The sequence below is a fragment of the Thermobia domestica genome, chromosome 2 (assembly GCF_964235325.1).
Source record: "Thermobia domestica chromosome 2, izTheDome1.hap1.1, whole genome shotgun sequence".
NCBI classification, from domain to species: domain Eukaryota; kingdom Metazoa; phylum Arthropoda; class Insecta; order Zygentoma; family Lepismatidae; genus Thermobia; species Thermobia domestica.
The window spans coordinates 290,233,442-290,251,762 of record NC_137455.1 but is presented as its reverse complement, the minus strand read 5'-3'; the positions used below and the strand labels follow the sequence as shown (position 1 = coordinate 290,251,762).

Sequence of the window (18,321 nt, the reverse complement as noted above, 5' to 3'; positions counted from 1 at the left end):
CTTTGTTCGAGATCCACTTTAAGATGGCTTTTAATTCTATTTGTTGATCACAAAAATTAGATAACATTAATAAAAACTTTATTTTAAAAAGAAATTGAAAGAGAAGGTAATGAAGGTAGAATTTATTGATGATACGGCGGATATGATGGTGAGACTTAAAGGAAAAAAGGAAGTATCTAGTTGTGATACTGACATACGCACCGACGACTTCGCAAGCAACTGAGGAAATAGAAGAAACTTATGACAAAATAGAAGAAATTATAAACAGAGAGAAGAGAGGTGCATGTGCAATTGTAATGGGAAATCAGTGCACTTATCGGAGGCAAAAATGAAGGTAGTGTCGCAGGCAAATATAGTTTCGGCAAAAGAAATGAAAGGGAAGAGGGACTGGTGAATTTCTAGTCAGAATTCACTAGTAATTGGGAATACGTGGTACAATCAGCACAAGAGAAGAAGATATACATGGAAATCTTCAATAGACGGCGGACGATATCAAATAGATCATGTTATGATTCAAGAGAGGTATCGCAATAGCTTGAAGAATGCGAAGACCCTTCTCGGGATGACATTTTCTCTGATCATAACCTTATGCTGGCCAAAGTGGATATTCAACTGAAAAATGTAGGCAGAAAAAAAGTAGGCAACAAGATGTTGAATGCTGAAAAGTTTAAAAACGAGAAGAAATCTTTTCGTTGAGAAATTCGAAGAAAAATACTCAAGCCCAAAAATTAACGATTAAATTAATTAAAAAAATTGTTGTTTAATTTAATCAATTACATTGGGAGGAGTTAATATTTAATTGATAACAGTAGTCTACGTCCAGTTTGATGACATGGAAATATTATATGGTTCAATGTTCTTCACTTATAATTATTCTTCACTTTTTTTGTTTACAAAAAACTATAGATAATTCAATATAATATAGCCAAAATTATTTCATCACAACATTCTTTCTGTCCGAAAAACGAAATTTTAGAAGCAACAAAATCCACCGTTAGAAATAACCATATTTAAATTTACGGTTATTTTTTTTTATTGTTTACAATGGCAAAAACCTCTTCAAATATTATCCACAACCTAGTGTCTTTAGAACTGTTGAACCAAAATAAGAAAGTACCTTATAAAAATATTTACCTTGAATTTGCAATGTCTTTATACCAATAAAGGAATTACATTCAAAAAATAGCAAAAGCACCTACAATATCAGACTTCACTTTCAAAAATGAAGTCAACTTAATTAAAAGTTCATCCATCATTCCAAATTACATACAATATAACATATATGAAAATTTGCCAAATTTATATAAAAATATTTGGAAATTCTATATAAACTCTTTGCCTCAAGATTATGTACTACTTTTTACAGATGCCTTTAAACAGGAGAACAATCCAGTGGGAGCGACTTTTATAATTCCTAAATTAAATATTAAAAAAAAAACAATTCACAATACCTAGCGCTATGTCAAATTTTTGAGGCAGAGGGTTTTGCAATATGGCAATCCTTCTTATGCATAAAAAAAATTCAATATCAAACTCACATTTATACTGATGTTTTAAGTGTCATTAAAGCTTTAAATAACAGCAACTGGTCTATGCAAAATTCATGAAAGCTAATGTTCATTAAAAATTATATCACACACTAAATAATAATAAGTTTGAAACTATATTATTATATACTAGAACACATGACAGATAAAATGGAATGAAGAAGTAGACCAACTATGTAAAAATGCAATGCATATGGGAACAACAAAAATATTAAAATTCCTTACTATAACTTCAAATATATCATCAGAAATAAACTGAACGAAAAGACCATTCAGTGGAGACGGAAAATCAGAGATGGACCTGGAATTTATTATTAGAACCTTACAGATATAAAGCAATTAAATACCTGGGATATACTTAAATCATGGTCAAGATCAAAAGTAATTCTATGCTGTCGTTTAATCTTCAATACTGCATTAACTCCTAACAAGCTCTATATAATACGGAAAAAGAAACAAATTATTGCCGGTGTGGCCAGGAGGTAGGCACAATCAACCATTTAATCTTCAAATTTGAGAAGAAAGAAGAAAGAAATTATTTCTTCAATAACTTCCTAATTTTTTTTTCAAATTTTCCAATTGCAACTAACATGATTTTGTACATGAAGAATTGGGAATTAATCAAAATATTATTACAATTTCTACAAGATAACAATTTAAATCTATATAGAAAAATCTATAATTATTTTTAGTAACAATACATATTTGTCAACAACCCACCTTTAAAATGTGGGAAATAACTGGGAATCAACCAATAACACTTTTTACCTTCATCGAATTCAGAAAAATAGGGATTATGACATTATTTTGTACAATATTCGTAAATGCATAAAAAAAAACTCAACATAAAGCATAAATGTCTCCCCAGTGTTTCCGATCTACAACTATAAAGTGATAACTTTAATTAAACCACTCTCAAATCTATTATATTACAGAAATAGGAAAAAGGCTACAGGAACTTATTATTTGAGTCTATGAAGATAGCTTCCTCTGGAGGCAGAAATGGAATGGAATTGACTCTGTACTAATGTAAGGTTACGCTCGGGACTTAAAATGCCATCACAAGAACAATTGGAATCTGTTTTGTTTTTATATCTACCAATAGTTGTAATAGTAATGATTGCTACAGGAGTAATATTACCGGCAGCTATAGTGATGAGGTAAGACTGTACTCTTTATAAATGATTACTTCAAATTTATTCATTATGATTTATAATCCATTGATTCAATATCATCGAGGTTGTAACTAGAAAGTTTAATCAATATATTACATACCTGGTGTTAGTGTTGTAAATAGAAAAAAAACGGTTCGTATTTTTTCAGAAATGTACGTTTTTTTTTAGAAAAAAAACATTGGCTCTCGTTTTTTTTCTAAATTTCGTTTTTTTTTTCAAACAGTCATTTGTAATGCATCTTACGTCTATTTAAGTATGAAATATTTTTATGTAGGTGTAATCACCGTAAAATGCAACATAAATTAAACACTAGATACTGATACGCTACAAATATTTTACAATTTACATGAATACCATACCTATTAACAATTCGGGTTTCAGCAGTTTTCATCAATATCAACTAAGAAATAAAAGTAGAAATGAAATTTTGTTTTTTCGTGAATGCAGGCCTTTAATAAGTACGAAAATAATGTCACGAGCAATATAAAATTAAAATAACTTGTCTAAAGGTAAAAACCAATACTAATTTGCCTAATTGTATTTTTCTAAATGTCATATATAAATAATTTGTCGACTAGATATATATGATATGCAGAGCCGGCTCTACCATATATGCAGCGGCGTATTTACGATTTTGTTTCGGGAGGGGTTTTGCTAACTTTCGGGGGGATTTGCCTGAAAATGTGAAAATTCTGCAAGATATTTCATATACTTTACTATAGTAAGTAAGATTTCGGGGGGGCTTAAGCCCGGAAGCTCCCCTAAATACGCCACTGTATATATGCAACGGCAAGATTGGATGGTCCGGCAAAATCTGTCATAAGTATATTATTTAAATTAAATATTTCTTGTTTGAAACAGACTTCATGATGGTGGTAGTTACATTTACTAAGCTGACCTTCTATTTGAATACAACATTCATAAATTATGTTTATGTTGCATTAGTTTAAGGCCACATGGACAATGCTGAAGGAAATGGTCGAATAAATCCGAGCACAAATTGCTTGATTGTTGTCAAATGCAAGAATTCAATTCTAGAATAGTAGTGAATATCTGTTCCATTTATTAAGTTATCACAGTTTTGATATGAAAGTAGTCTTGTTTTTGTCAGAAGCAAGTTCCTTATCATTGAAGATAGAAGCAAGTTTTTTTTAAAAAAAATGTTAGATGTAGAAGAAAAATCAAGAAATAAAGATAAAAGAGCTAGTTGCACTGGAATTGCAAACTGATACATTGAGATTGAAGCTCGATAGTGAATTCTATAAAAAGGATTACCATCTTTCCTCTGCAGGTGTGTTTGCTTTATCTTTCACTATCATAATAGATTAACATTTAAAGAAAAAAACAGACACAACGGAATTGCATTTTTAGTAAGTATTTAAGCCTCTCTGAGTGCGACTGCACTTACGTTCACCTTTGTTGTTCATGCTGGAGTAGCATACTTAAAATCATGACTTCTAAGATTTGTTCTTTCTGGAGAAAGGGGGAGGCGGCATATTATGCCATTGCACGAGGCGACAAATTGACTAGGACCTGAATATAGGATGACTCAATTTGAAGTAATGCAGGGTGTTTCAAAATTAATATTAGGGTTTTGAAACTTTGTAGTATCTATTACAATTAACTTACAATTATAAATATTATATCGACTGAAAGAGCAACTCAAACAGTTTTGTACGCACGCATGTATATGCATTGTTTCTTCTGTCTGCCGTTAGAAAGAGCAAGTAGCAAAGATGGAAACTAGAGAGGAGGAAGCATTTTGTGTTTTAATAAAGACTGAACCTGTATAGTGCAACCGTCTGTATGAAGAATATTAAGGAGACGCTTGCAACTACGTCTTTATTGTTTGCAGTTGCTACAGGTCTAAAGCCTACAGACTACGGTTTACGTGCCAATTTCGCAAGTGAAATATTCCTGCATAACAATGAAGATTTTCTGGATCGTGTCGTCTTCAGTGATAAATCGACTTTTCACCTAAGAGCTAATGTGAACACTCATAATGTTTGCATCTGACCGTCAGCAAATCCTCAGGAGATGGTACAATTGAAACGAAACTCCCCTAAATTGAATGTGTTTTGTGCTATGTGGCGGAAAGTTTATGGGCCTTTCTCGCCTATCGACCAGATGTGTGCCGTGTGACGAATGAATCTCACATTGAACACTTGTAGCTGACTGTTTGAGGTGCTCTTTTACTTCATGCATTGCTTATAATTGTACGTAAAATGTGATAAGTACTACGAAGACTTAAAACCCCAAAATTTATTTTGAAACACCCTACATTTCTCACCACAGTGTTGGAACTAAGATGTAAAAAGGAGAGAAAATTTTCCTTATAAAGTTATTGTTTACAACGATATTATTGTTAGTCGAGACTATAACTACAACAACAACACGAGTTAGTAGTCAAAAAAATGTAATCAAATGTATACTCGGTGGCCCAGGTGGCGAAAGTGGCACACACAGGTGTGTCACTTGTTTAATCCGCTCCAGTGTGAACACTAATTAAGATATCGGGATATTATTCTTGCAAAATGTGGTGTACTATAGTTTAACATATTAATTTCTTTTTCTTCTGGTGTCGAATTTCCTTCTCAAATTTCACCCCAGTCAAAAATTCGATAATTTTCTAATCTCGAGATTCCTTTACTTTTTTCCCCTGTATACCCTAGCTTCCTTCGTTGTAAAAAGACATCCTTAAGACTTGCCAGGTAGATACCTCGGATGGATACCTAACTGTTGACATCAATTGGACGGGCCTGCGCTCAGTGTTGCCAATTAGGGAAATTAAAATTCTCCTATATTTGGGCAAAAAATTAGAAATTTTTGTTTATAAATCCGTACCTATACGTCCGAGTGCAAGTCAACTTACGCCGATCGAACATTTGTCCTTACTTAGCAAATGAAAGTACAGATCGTTACAATGGGGTAATTAGGGGGCGCACGTAAAATTCGTATTTACGTTCTAGCCCTTGATTTTTCTAATTTTCCCATACTTTTCTGTTTACCGTAATATATTTTTGGTAATTAGAAGCTTTGTTCCTTAAATATCGCCATAATACTTGTAGGATATATTATTCGAGTACCAATGTTTAATTTAAGATAGTTTGCGTCTGTTTGGTAGCAGTGTTGCCAGCTACAGAATATTTTAATTTCAGATTTTAGGGGGAAATTTTGGAAAAATTATATGTTTTGTTTTATTATTTCCCTCTTGTTGGCTATATCGGAACAAACGTACCAATATCTAGAAGTCTCGTCTTTGCTCTACACAACCCACTATAGAAAGTTTCAATAGGATAATTAGGGGAAGCATATTTGAGGTTTACAGTGGACCTTGTTCTCTAATTGGAAAGATAACTGTGATTTTTTTAAAGGTAGAATGAGATATTTTTTATTGACATACTTACTTTATTAGATATCGTCACAATATTTGTAGGATATATTAGAGGGATACCAAAGCTTATTTTAAGATAGTTTGTGTGTGTCTGATAGTAGTGTTGCTAGCTACAAAAAATTTTAATTCCAGATTTTAGGGGCAAATTTTGGAAAAAAATATCTTTTTTATTTCTATTATTTACTTCTTGTTGGCTACATTCGAACAAATGTACCAGTGTCTAACAGCCTCATCCTTAGCCTACACAGCGCACCATAAAAATTTTACTAGAATAATTAGGGGAAGTACAGTTGAGGTTTATAATAAACCATGTTCTGGAAATGGTAAGAAAATGGTGAATTTCTGAGGTAGAATGAGATTTTTTTGAAAATTTCATGCTTACTTTGTTATATATCGCCATGATACTTGTAGGATATATTCTTTGAATACTAAGATTTATTTTCAGATAGTTTTTGTCTGTCTGATGGCAGCGTTTCCAGCCAAAACAATTAATTCCCGCTATTAGGTAAAAAATTCGAAAAATTTCCCTTTTTCCCTCTGTTATTACCCTCTTACTGGCTCCATTGAAACAAACTTACCACTGCCTGAAAGCTTCCTCTTTGCCCTACAGAACGCACCATAAAAAGTTTCAATAGGATAATTATAGAAGCTGTACCCCGGCATATTTGATTTTTGCTTCTGAGGCGTAAAAAGTGTCAAAATTTCGTGTGTATGACAGAATTTTTTCTTTCCCTCTTTGAATGGAAGCCAGCGACTTCAGGATTTCACTGTACTTTGACAACACACCAAAGATTTGTTTAGGGGACTTGAACCCATATAGCAGCAGTGGTGCTAGAAAAATTTTTTTTTGAATTTCGGTTAGGGAATTTTTTGTAAATTTTCACCCCTACATTTCCCTCAATAATTTCCCACCCGTGAGCAACACTGCAATACAACTTACACCAAAAAATAGCCACATCCATTTTCTTAAAAACAAGGCCTTAACCATATCAATCAAATGAATAGTTTTTGAGCAATAAGTCACTAACTGGAAATGTAGGAAAACGCCAAAAATGACCTGGGGTCGAAAGGAATAATCACACAATTTTGCCCGTATAGGTACAAAGAAACAAACGATTTGTAAGTTACGAGGGCTTCGACTCAAGTTCTGTTGATTATTTCAATAATCTGCAACATAAATCAATAAATAATAGTTGCCAGAAAAAAAACAGACTTTTGAAAAAAAACATGAAAAAGAACGATGTTTTTTATTGAAAAAAAACTTCACAGAAAAAAAACCGTTTTTTTACAACACTACCTGGTGTGTACTTCCTGAGCAGGTAGCAGTGCACTGTTCGCTTTGTTTTCATTAACATATCGATTTAATATCCCTGGTAACAAAGAGTGTAACTGATCTATAAGTAAATATACATTTCATTAAAATATCAATAGAAATTTTGAGTAATAAAATGAGACGAATAGGTCCATTTTGATTGTTTACATTTTGCTCATAGAGTAATATTACGTATAGTATAAGAGGTTTCAGCTGCTCTTCCCGCTGAAACTGTGGAAACTGGTAGCGCCGCCACTCAAGGAAGTTGGGTACCACGAACTACTAAAGGCAAGAACGAATCAAATAATTCACAGCGTGTGACTCTGATAGAATTAGCCAATGATACAGTTAGCTTCTGCCAGTAGCAGACGATTCAGTTAGTTACAGCTCTAACCGGCAGTGTCGCAGAGTCACTTTCCTTGCATTGTGGGAACGATTTGGATTTCCATTAGGAATATAGGAAGTGGTTCAGCAGGGTAATCAGTGATTTTGCTGCTCTTACGAGAGCATATAGCGAGTAATTCGTGCACAGGACGGTAGCCAGCCCAAAAATATAGGGGGGCGGGGGGCGGTAGAAGTTAGGGGGGCCTGATCGAACCATATTATATTTCATCACCATATTATAGTTCATTTACAAACCTACCGTGAAAATGTTAGGGGACCGTTCCCCTAGACCCCCTTGGATACGGGCCTGTTCGTGCATATACATGATCGTTAGGCTATGTGATCTGTGCATGAGGAGAAATTCTCATTATGTTGGAATGTTTAAAATGTTAAGTAGTTCATTGTGATATAAAGTCAAACATAAAGAATTAGTTAGTTCGGCCAAACGTTATAAATGCTAAAGGGTAATTCGTGTTGTCAGATCTAATATTATAGCTTCACTAATTAAACTTTTAATTTGTGATTGAAATAATTACTTGGAGTGGCCTTGTGATATGTGTGTAGAGTGTCCGGGGGCAAAAGTCCTTTCTTGGGGTTTGGGGGTACTTTTTGTTGGAGTTGTGCAACATTGCTTGTACTGCAGAAAGATTAAATGGCGGCGGTGTACTGTTCATGTTTGTAAAGGTGTGAGGTGAAATTTGTTAATACAATGAGGTAAGTTATATTTTGTCTTACTTTGAAGTAATATTTTGTTTTATGGGAAATAGTACTACAGTCTCTGGGAGAAGTTATGACTTATTTTATTGTTGTTTCATATGGAAACACTTTTTCACTAACACTAACACTAACATTATACACTACCTCCTCTTTTCCCGGTATCAGTTATGAAGTTAGCATTTCATTGTAATTAAAACATGTGCGAATGGGACAAAAGTCCGATTTTTTCTGGGGCAAGAATCTGAATGTGGACTTTTGCCCCAGTTCTCGACTTTGTAAATAATTTTATTCTTAAATTTTAATTCATGTTTCTAATAGTAGACCTATTTAAATTCTTTTGCTACGTAGGCTTTCTTTAGCTTAACTAAAGCTATGTAGGCCTTATGGAGGTTGATCTTTGAATTTGGGCAAGCCACGCTCAACACTGATTAGTGCACCGATGGCATCAAGGGCAGTACTCACATTTCAGCGGTGTAAACAGAGCCTAGGATTAATAGCCAGTAGTGCTAACACATACCCGTTTATATTGCTGAATCCATCTGTTGAGGTGTGAAAAGTGCTCTTGATGTCATTTGGTTCATCGGTGCTGAGAGAGATTTGCCCTTTGCCATTAGAAACAGTACGAAAAGATATGGTTTAAGTTTAAACAGATACCACCTGAAGTGTGTAGTTTAACTTTTTCGGAAGGTCAAGAAAAGAAAAGAAAAAGAAATGCGTTGTCGCTTTGGTTGGACGAATGTGCCATGGTTGGCTCTGAACCTACAATACACGTTTTTTTTTTTTTTTATGGGAGTGGAGGTAGTTTATTTTCTGGTTCTTGTCAACAACAAACCTTTGTATAATTTACTTTTTTTCTGCAGGGTGGTCCGTAAGTCTTAGTACAGTGGATTATTTTGGAAACAAACATGATTAAAGCAAATCTAACTTGCGGAGGGCGGACTTGGGTAAATCACTTAACGATTGATGCATGCGTGGTGAATGGCAGCCATCTTGTATCCAGGTTATTTTTTTCAAATGGGAAGGTAAGCACGTGACACATCCATTAACACCGTTTTCTGCAGGGGAATACAGTCCCGCAAAGCATAAATGCGTTATCATGTCCCGTTCTAAAGTTATGACGCCCAAAGTTGACGGTTTTCTGTTTCCGTGCAAGGTGAGCGACATGGCACTAACGTTGCAAGAAAGACGTGACACCCCAAATTTGACAGGTTTTATTTTCGTTGCAGGTAGAGCGACATGGCACTGACGAAGCAGGAAAGAATTGAGATCATCCTAATGTCTGGGGAAAGAAGCAGTCGTGTGATTGCCCAGGACTTCAACGCATGCCACTCCAAAAGACCTGCAATAGGCCACAACACCGTTACCAACATCATTAGGAGATTCATTGTAACTGGTAATGTTGCCGACAGACCACGGTCAGGTCCCCCATGAACCGCGACAGATGAGGAGACATCCACAATGGTGCTTGCTGCGAGTGTGAAAAGTCCGAAGCGCAGCACAAGTAAACTATCACCGATAACAGGCGTACCACGTTCTTCCGTGATGAGGATTCTCCATACAAATAAGAGGCCTCCCTTCACGCTGCAGTTTGTCCACAACCTTTCAGAGGATGATCCAGACCGGCGCATGGAATTCGCCAGTTTTGCTTTGTCACAATATGACTGAGATCCGCATTTCCCAGTCAGCGTTCTCTTCATAAACGGGGCAAACTTTTATTTGGATGGGGAAGTGAATCGCCAGAATATGCGATATTGGTCGGATGAAAACCTACATGCGATCAATCCCTGCAAGAGGGTTACCCCTGCTCATATCATGGTGTGTACAGGGCCGTACTGCAATCTAGGGGCCCATCGGGAAGATACTTTCTAGGGGGCCCACTCACATGTACGTACTGCTCCTTCATCCGACAATAAATGGGATACCGGGAGTGTCACTCCGATTGAGTTTTCATTTTTTGATCTGGGACTCCGTGATCAAGGGGTCCATCAAAATTTTAAAAATTAATGAAAACATTTTCACCATAAAAGTTTAAAAAAACATGACAAGAGTCACTCGTATACAATTCATGGACCCTTTTGACCATGTTGATAGAGGGTCCATCATAGACGTTTTTATGGGTCCCCCTTCTTTTTTCCCGCTCCAGGTCCTCCAATGGTTATTATCAGCGGCGTAGCGTAAGGGAACGCCTGTATGCCCGGCATCTCCTGTTAATAAGAAAAAGTATGTATTTCATTATATTTATAAATTGTTTGCTTATAATTACCACAATTATTTCCACTGCAATCTTCTGGATGCGCTCTCTCGCTTTACTTTGGCATGCGGAACCTACGCATGCGCATCACTCATTTTCTGTCTTTCCTCTTGTTGTATGCTATGTTCCTTGGGCATCCAGGCCTACTGCAAGCATCGGAGTTTTCGTCTGCTTTCTGTCGAATGCGCATGCCCAACTACTTGTTTTACTACTCCCCGTCATCCCTTGGAACCGAACATTTGCTTTAGATATAAGCTGGCGTATGCTCAAGTATTGCCAACTCTATATAATTTGAACTAAGCTATGGTTTCTGTATAGAACGTACGACCGCTGTCAAGGAAATAGAACAAAACATAAATAGTTAGTTCAACGCCATTATGAAGCATGTCGCTTATGTAAGTGATACTTTAAAAATAGTTATGCTTTAATCGTAATTAAAAGCATTGTAATTGTAATCGTAATTAAAGGCAAACTAATAAGCTACATCATAAATACATATCATGTCCCAGAGTGTAGCCAGATACTCTTTGAGAGGACTCACATACACAAGCATAACTATAATGCATTCTGTCATGAATCACGGTCACCGATCTGGTAGGCCACCCTCCGCCCTTCACGAAGTTTACTTGGGCTCTTCCGTATCTGGATATCTCACAATGAAGTAGATACACAGAAATAGGCCCCCAGAGTTGCTTTAAGTGCTTTCTATTTGTATCTTCAAATGATATACACACTCAGGCCCATATTCACGAACGGGCACCTGAAGTCCGGACCCAAGATGACAAATTTCTAGGGGTGACATTAAAAAAAAGAGAGAGAGAGATTGAAGTATGGTATGCGGAGAAAGAAGCTGCACACGAGAATTCATACAAAAGTGGAGCCGGTTTTTCTCGTCACAATGCTAGTGGCAGAAAAGGAGCTGAGACAATTGCTTATTGGCGTCTAACGTAATCTACGCATTTGCTTCTGTATGCTCCACCAGGCGTGCAATTAGGGGAGCCTGCCCCCCTAAATGTTTTGGCCTCCTAATTATTAAGAGTAGTTATTGATAAAAGAGATCCAGAATTATGACGATTGGACCCCCTAGCATATTTGTGCCTCTCTCCTAAACTTTAATGGCTGGTTGCGGGCCTCAATGAGCAGATTCAGCCTGTTAATCTTCTATTTGTGTTGTGTAATCGTATGGGATGGTTGTAAATTACGCCGTGCTAAATATAAAGCTTCTGCAAGCTGTTTAATGAACATGGCTTTACAATCCTTTCTTGTGATAAATTATTGGCTCACCTCTCCCTGGCTATGCCCTTGCGTTCTGTACTAGATTTATGCTTTTGATTAGCAACATTGATCGTTGATGGTCAAGAAAAATTTGCGGTATAAAGTTTCTTTTGCTTTGTGATTTTAAATGAATATTTGTTTTATTGTTTTACTGTAGTATGAAGAAAATTGCATTTATAACTAAGAGACAAAGCTATGGAAAGTTTTCGGCTGCTACAAGGTATAGTACCTTACTAACTTTTAGCAAATGATGACTACGATAACAGTACCAGACACAAATTTATTTTATTTTATTTTTTATTTATTTATTTATTTAAAATTTTTTTTGTTAACAACTACCATATCTCGGTTGACTTTCGAGCAGCGCTGCTCTCTGAAAGGGATACGACCTACCCCAAAGCTTTCCATAAAAACAACAACTAGCAATCAGTCGCGAATATTTCAGTCGTGGTATGATGATAGTTTTTTTTCTGGGTGTTCTGTAGGGAATAAAATGTTATGTCTCGTCTGCATTATGTTTGGGGCAAAGGAGTCGGAGTGGTGTTCAAACGGTGTTTCTGATTTGAGTAATTTCATGAAGAAAGCTATAAAAACATGAGTCATCGAAACAACATTTGCTGCATAGTGAATATTTTCACTTGTTAAGGACAACACATTGAATTGCATTGTATTGTATTCAGTGGCGTCTCGTGAGATGGATGTTAGGGCGTTGGCAAGAAAGAAAAAATATATTAATCCTCACAACCATAGGCGAAACTAGAGGGGACCCCCTCTCCCCAGGAGCAAAGTTGGGCCGACCCACATTTTTTTTACTGATCGAAAATAATGTGATAAATTATCCTCAATTTACGCATAACTATTTTATTAGCGTTTGCATTCGACATATGGCGACTATACTTTGCCCACCCATCTATTTCTTGAATATAGTCTGTACCTGTAAGTTCTCGCAATTTTCGAAAGTAAGGGAAAATGGCCATCCCAGCAAAATGTCCTAGTTACACCAATGCCTACAACCTATAAATAGCAATTTTCTTCTAACAATTTAGTCTGGAAATTATAAAGATGAATGAAGGAGGATATTATCAAAATATGAAACTGAAAATCAAAATCAAAATCAATTTACTTACAATTACTTGAATTCCAGCTCGAGTCGTCTATCTTTACGTAGAAACCTCTGGATCACTGCATCATAGAATTTGGATTTATCTCCCTCTCGTAACTTGGATAACAGTTCTCTTTCAATGGAAATGAGGCTAAATTCGTCATTCGGTGCTCGGTCTGAGTAGCGCGGCAGAACGTGTGGATCCTTTTCAGTGACGAAAACGATCTCTCGACAGATGATGTTGTGGAAGGTACTGTTGCAATCAGCATAGCTAACTTATAAATCTCCGTGAATCCACTCACCAGATTCATATCCATCAAATATTTGAATGATTTCAATGGGGTTTTTATTTGATTCCTCATTGGAAGCGTACCACACATGTAGTTCATTTTGTAGTTTGGACAAATTAAAAACATCACCATAAACTACCTGCAGCTTTTTTAACAAATCGTGAGGAAAGTTTTTTCGTTTGTTGAAGAACTTCAGTTTAGATGGGTTTAGGAGATCAAAATACTGCAATTTTTCGAAAGACGCAAATCTAATTGTAATCTGATTACTGATGTTGTCAATGATTTCAAAGTACAGTCTCCGACAATGATCCTTCTGTGATTCATCATATAATCTCCTTCTTTTTTATCTGAATCACTTCTTCGTCCTCTACATCTCTATCAACAGAAGACCAGACTATTTCAAAATTCTCTCTTTCCTTTTGCAGTTGGTTTTGAAATTCAGTAATTTTATTACTGCAGTATAAAATATCAACATCTCTAGACTGGAGTATATTGAACAATATATCTGAGAAAGCAAGTAAATTGGACAAAACCTTTATTAAAAATATATTTTCAAAATTCCTTAGGAAGCTAGCAAATCCTCTGCCTGTCATTACAGTTAAATTGTCGAAGTCTCCACTTTCACTAACATGATCAAAAAACATAATCAATGATTCTCTGTTTTTACTGACCGTATGAATAAGTCTAGAGGTAAAATTCCATCGAGTACAAGATAATGATGGTAGCTTTTTTGACATGAAAGCAGAAAGTTCGTGGAACCTCTTTGGGGAATGAGAAAAAAAGGCAGGCAATGATTTAAGACCGCAAAAAAATGTTTTAAGCTTTTTGTTGCATTCCAATGACTGTTGCAAAACTAAATTCATTACATGAGCATAGCAATGCGTAAAGAGAGCTTTAGGATACTTTTCCAACACTTTGCTTTGAAGGCCATTGAGATGGCCGCTCATCACCGAAGACCCATCGTATGTCTGGGCAATTAATTTGTCCGCGCATTTATAGGTATTCATTATTTCATTAACATGATTGAAAAGCGCCGCTGCAGTTTTATCAGCACTCATGTCATGAAATCCAAGAAATCGTTCTACGATTTTTTTTCTCCGTCGCCGAAAAATATCGTAAAACAGTTGACAATTGCGATTTATTGCTTACATCTAAAGTTTCGTCAAACATAATAGCTACGAACTCTGTGTTCTGAATTTCGCGGTAAATTTCGTCTCTCAGTACATCGGCAACAGAATTTATCAAATCATTCTGAATGCTTGCTGAAGTTCCATGGATAACTGAAGAAGTCTGTAAGTGTTCTTTTAATGTGGAATCCAACTCTGCACTTGCAATAAGAAATTCCACATAATTTCCCTTTTTTAGAGACGCTGCTTGCTCATTATGAGATCTGAATGGTAGCTCCTGCTTTGCTAAATAGCAGACGGCATTAATGAACCTCTTTAATATTTCCCTATTTTTCTTTACTTTTTCGTTGTGCAACTCAATGTCAGCCCTTCGTTGGGAATCCAAAAGAACTGAGGCGTATAGTTTCTAAATCCACCATCTCCTTCATAAAAGGTTTCGAGAAAAACAGGAAAAACTGATAACTCAGAGATTATATGAGATAAAATTTTCTTTTTAGAAATACTTTACTGCTTTCTGGACATTCATTATAACTACCAAACGACAAACATCTCTCTCATCCCATTTCTCGGTTATTGCAGAAAGCAGTTTGGAGATGGCGCATTTTGTAAACAACTTTTGGAGATGGAGGACTTTGAAACAAACATACTTAAGTTTTTTGGGGGTTTATTTGCTTTCAAATCATTACTATTATAATTTATGATAACTATTTCAGAACAGAACAGTAGATGGTGATAAACTGAATCTAAACAACGATTTTAACTTGTTGGGTGACATTATAATGTGCACAAACAAGTAAAAAATGAAGCTCTAATCATAGTACATTAGCTACATTTACGGGTCAAGTTCCGAAGTTCCTATCCCGTTTAGAAATATCGTCTCCTAAGCTAACATAATCTAACTTAACCTCACCTAACCAACCTAATCTAACCTACTGGAACCTGACCTAACCTAACATAGCCTGACATAACAGGATGGGAACTTCGGAATAAATGCCACCTTTACGAACAAGAAAAGGATTGAAAGTGATCTTTACACTGTTTTCATATATAGTTCTCATCAGAATCATGTTCGGAACACTGGCATTGAGCCAAATCCTCATCTACACTTTCTTCTGTTTACGCAGTCAGACTCTTTTCAGCATCAACATAAATGGCTAAGTCTGAATTAGCACGCCAGTTCTCCCCGAAGTGTTTCGTTTGGAGATGAACAACAACTGATAACTTTTTTTCATTAACGTCGGTCTTCAATAGGATGACACCTGGAGAGATGTTTCGCAGTGATTTTCCTCGTTTGGTGACCGAACAAAGGTTCCAGTATCACTATTGTAAAAGAGCTCTCCCTTCACTGTGACGTGTTTTGTCTGTAAGTCCTTTTTCATCACAATCCTCTTCGTTTTGGAAATTGAGAAGTGAAGTGAAGTTGCAGGTTTTATAACGCTGAGCATGCTGAGCGCCAGTCAAGAGTTTCCCAGTCTTTCCCCAAAATGTGCACACTTCCAAATTTCTCGTAGATTTCGTGTTATTCCTTTGGTGTTAGGATCACTTCCTTCTTCCCGATTTCTTTCTCTATATTTCCGAAAACTCTATCTGGTTGTATGAAAGAGTGTCCTACAATGGGGAAGTACATAACAACCTCCTTAACACTGTTTGGAGCCTCAACGGAAAGCCAATGCAACAATACCAATCATGTTGACATTCTTATTTTGACCCCCGCACCCGTCAGCAAATAAACGAACTTGTTTGACACCGTCATATTTCTCATCTTTCAGAGTGTCCAACAATGCAGACGCGATTTCATTAGAACTTTTGGGGGCATCTAATTCAGTCCAAGTGTATATGCGCACGTTTTCAGCTCCCAGTGTGTTGTTTGCTCCTGTTCTGATGACCGTGAAGTTGTAGTTGTAATACTGTCGACTATAGTACGCAGCTTGATCCGGTAATCGTGGCAGCACCTGATTTTTCTGACAATCATACACAAATGTTACTGTGTCAAGCGAGTGCTGTGATAGTGCACTATGAAAGCTTTTAGCACGAAGTTTATGCACTGAAAGTTCTGCGCGCATATTCACTCTTTCCTCCTCTGATGTGGATGCTTTGATTTTCTCCTCTAATCTACTGCATTCAGAACAGATGTTCGTTCTTGGAACACCAAATCCTAGGTTGAATCTTGTTCGGAAAATGTTTCTGAAAAAACTCTCTTTCCCTTGCAGTCTTTCTTCAACACTATCTTGGTACATGCGGTACATTTTCTTGATGTTCAGCTCAGAAGGAAGATAGCTTCTCGTTGTTTTGCCTCTGCTGTAATGTGACTCTCTGACTTTAAATCCTTTAATAAACTGTACAACAGATTCCGTTTATTCACCATAAACTTTTGGCCAATGGCTACCGCCACGCTTATCTGGTTTGGAGACTTCACCCGTGAAATAGTAATGTTTTGGAAAACTATGAACTCTGTCTTTCTTTAGACCCAAAGCATTCAAAAATAATTTTCTACACACAGGAACAGTTTGCGCACTCCGGAGACGAACAAAGTAACTGAATAAGAACAATTTCCCCGAACGAACACCTGTAGAAGGGCGCTTTCTAGAACAATGTGCAACTTTCCACCCTCCAAGAAGCTTCACAATAAATGCATCTTGGGCTGTTTTAGTTTTGATGGCATAGAAAGCATTGTGCAATGAAAGCACGTCGAAACTCTTTACTTTACTGCACTGAAATGCTTTGTCTTTCCCTTTGTGGTCACACCTAACTAGTTTTGGCTGTCCTTTCGGGAACACGCTTGTCGCTTCTTTTCCGACATGGCCCAATTAGCTTGGTTTCGTTTTTTTTTTCCGAACACATGAACTGGGAACCTCTGCAACCTTTAACACAACATCTGCAGATTCAGGTTTCTGAGTAGACATTGTTTTACTATTTTGATATCGCAGTTAATAAAATAACAAAACATCCGTCATCAATGCTTACACCACACTGGACTAGTATGTATCACAACGTTGTGCAATCAATCCCAGCGTGCCTTTCGATTTGCGTCATTTCCCCTAATATCACAGTAGGAGATGGCGGGAGATTCGCGTCTTGTCGTCCGTGGTGTGTGTGTGTGCTGTTTGGGTTCTCCGTTGATTCATTATTCGCCCTCATCATCAAATACTGATACACTATGGAATCTTCATTACTTGATATCCTTACGATTATTAATTCTACAATGGAGACGGTTTTACTGGCCGTGCATGCTTTTAATTTAGTTATTTAAGACTAATTTACTTTTGAACTCTGATACCCTATTTACAATTTATAGATTGTGCAAAAAAGCTGGTTGCGCTTGAGCTCATGTCAAATTTATAGAATAGAATAGAATGGAGATGGCGGGTTTACAAACACACTGCTGAGTGGAGATGGAGGGTTTTGAAAAATACCCTGAACTTTAAAGCAGTAATTGAGGGTGGAGGTGGCAAGATTTCAAACAACTCTTTTCACCATCGTGTAGGGTATGGAAAGGAATACCAGTAAATCTACTTACCTCTTTTTTTTTTTTTTTTTTTTTTTTTTTTTTTTGAAAATTGGAGATGGCGGATTTAGAAACTATACGCGTCTATTCTTGTTGGAGTTGCAATGAAGGTATTAAATTTAAAGAAGCTAGAAAGATGCATTTCAGACTCACCATGCTTCTTCACTGCAGTATTAAGATGGTTCAAATCCTCGTACCCTTGATGATTCCACACATTTTTCTTAGTTGCAAATAGCAAACAT

The 18,321-nt window shown here is 36.4% G+C and overlaps 1 long non-coding RNA gene across 1 annotated transcript in view; it reads left to right on the top strand.

The window, feature by feature from the left end:
* Nucleotides 1–2,332: 2,332 nt before the first annotated feature.
* Nucleotides 2,333–18,321, top strand: part of LOC145679824 (uncharacterized) — a 92,821-nt gene continuing 76,832 nt past the window's right edge. Inside the window, exon 1 of the long non-coding RNA XR_014130571.1 lies at nt 2,333–2,707. This is a non-coding gene — a long non-coding RNA (uncharacterized LOC145679824). The remainder of the gene's footprint in view (nt 2,708–18,321) is intronic.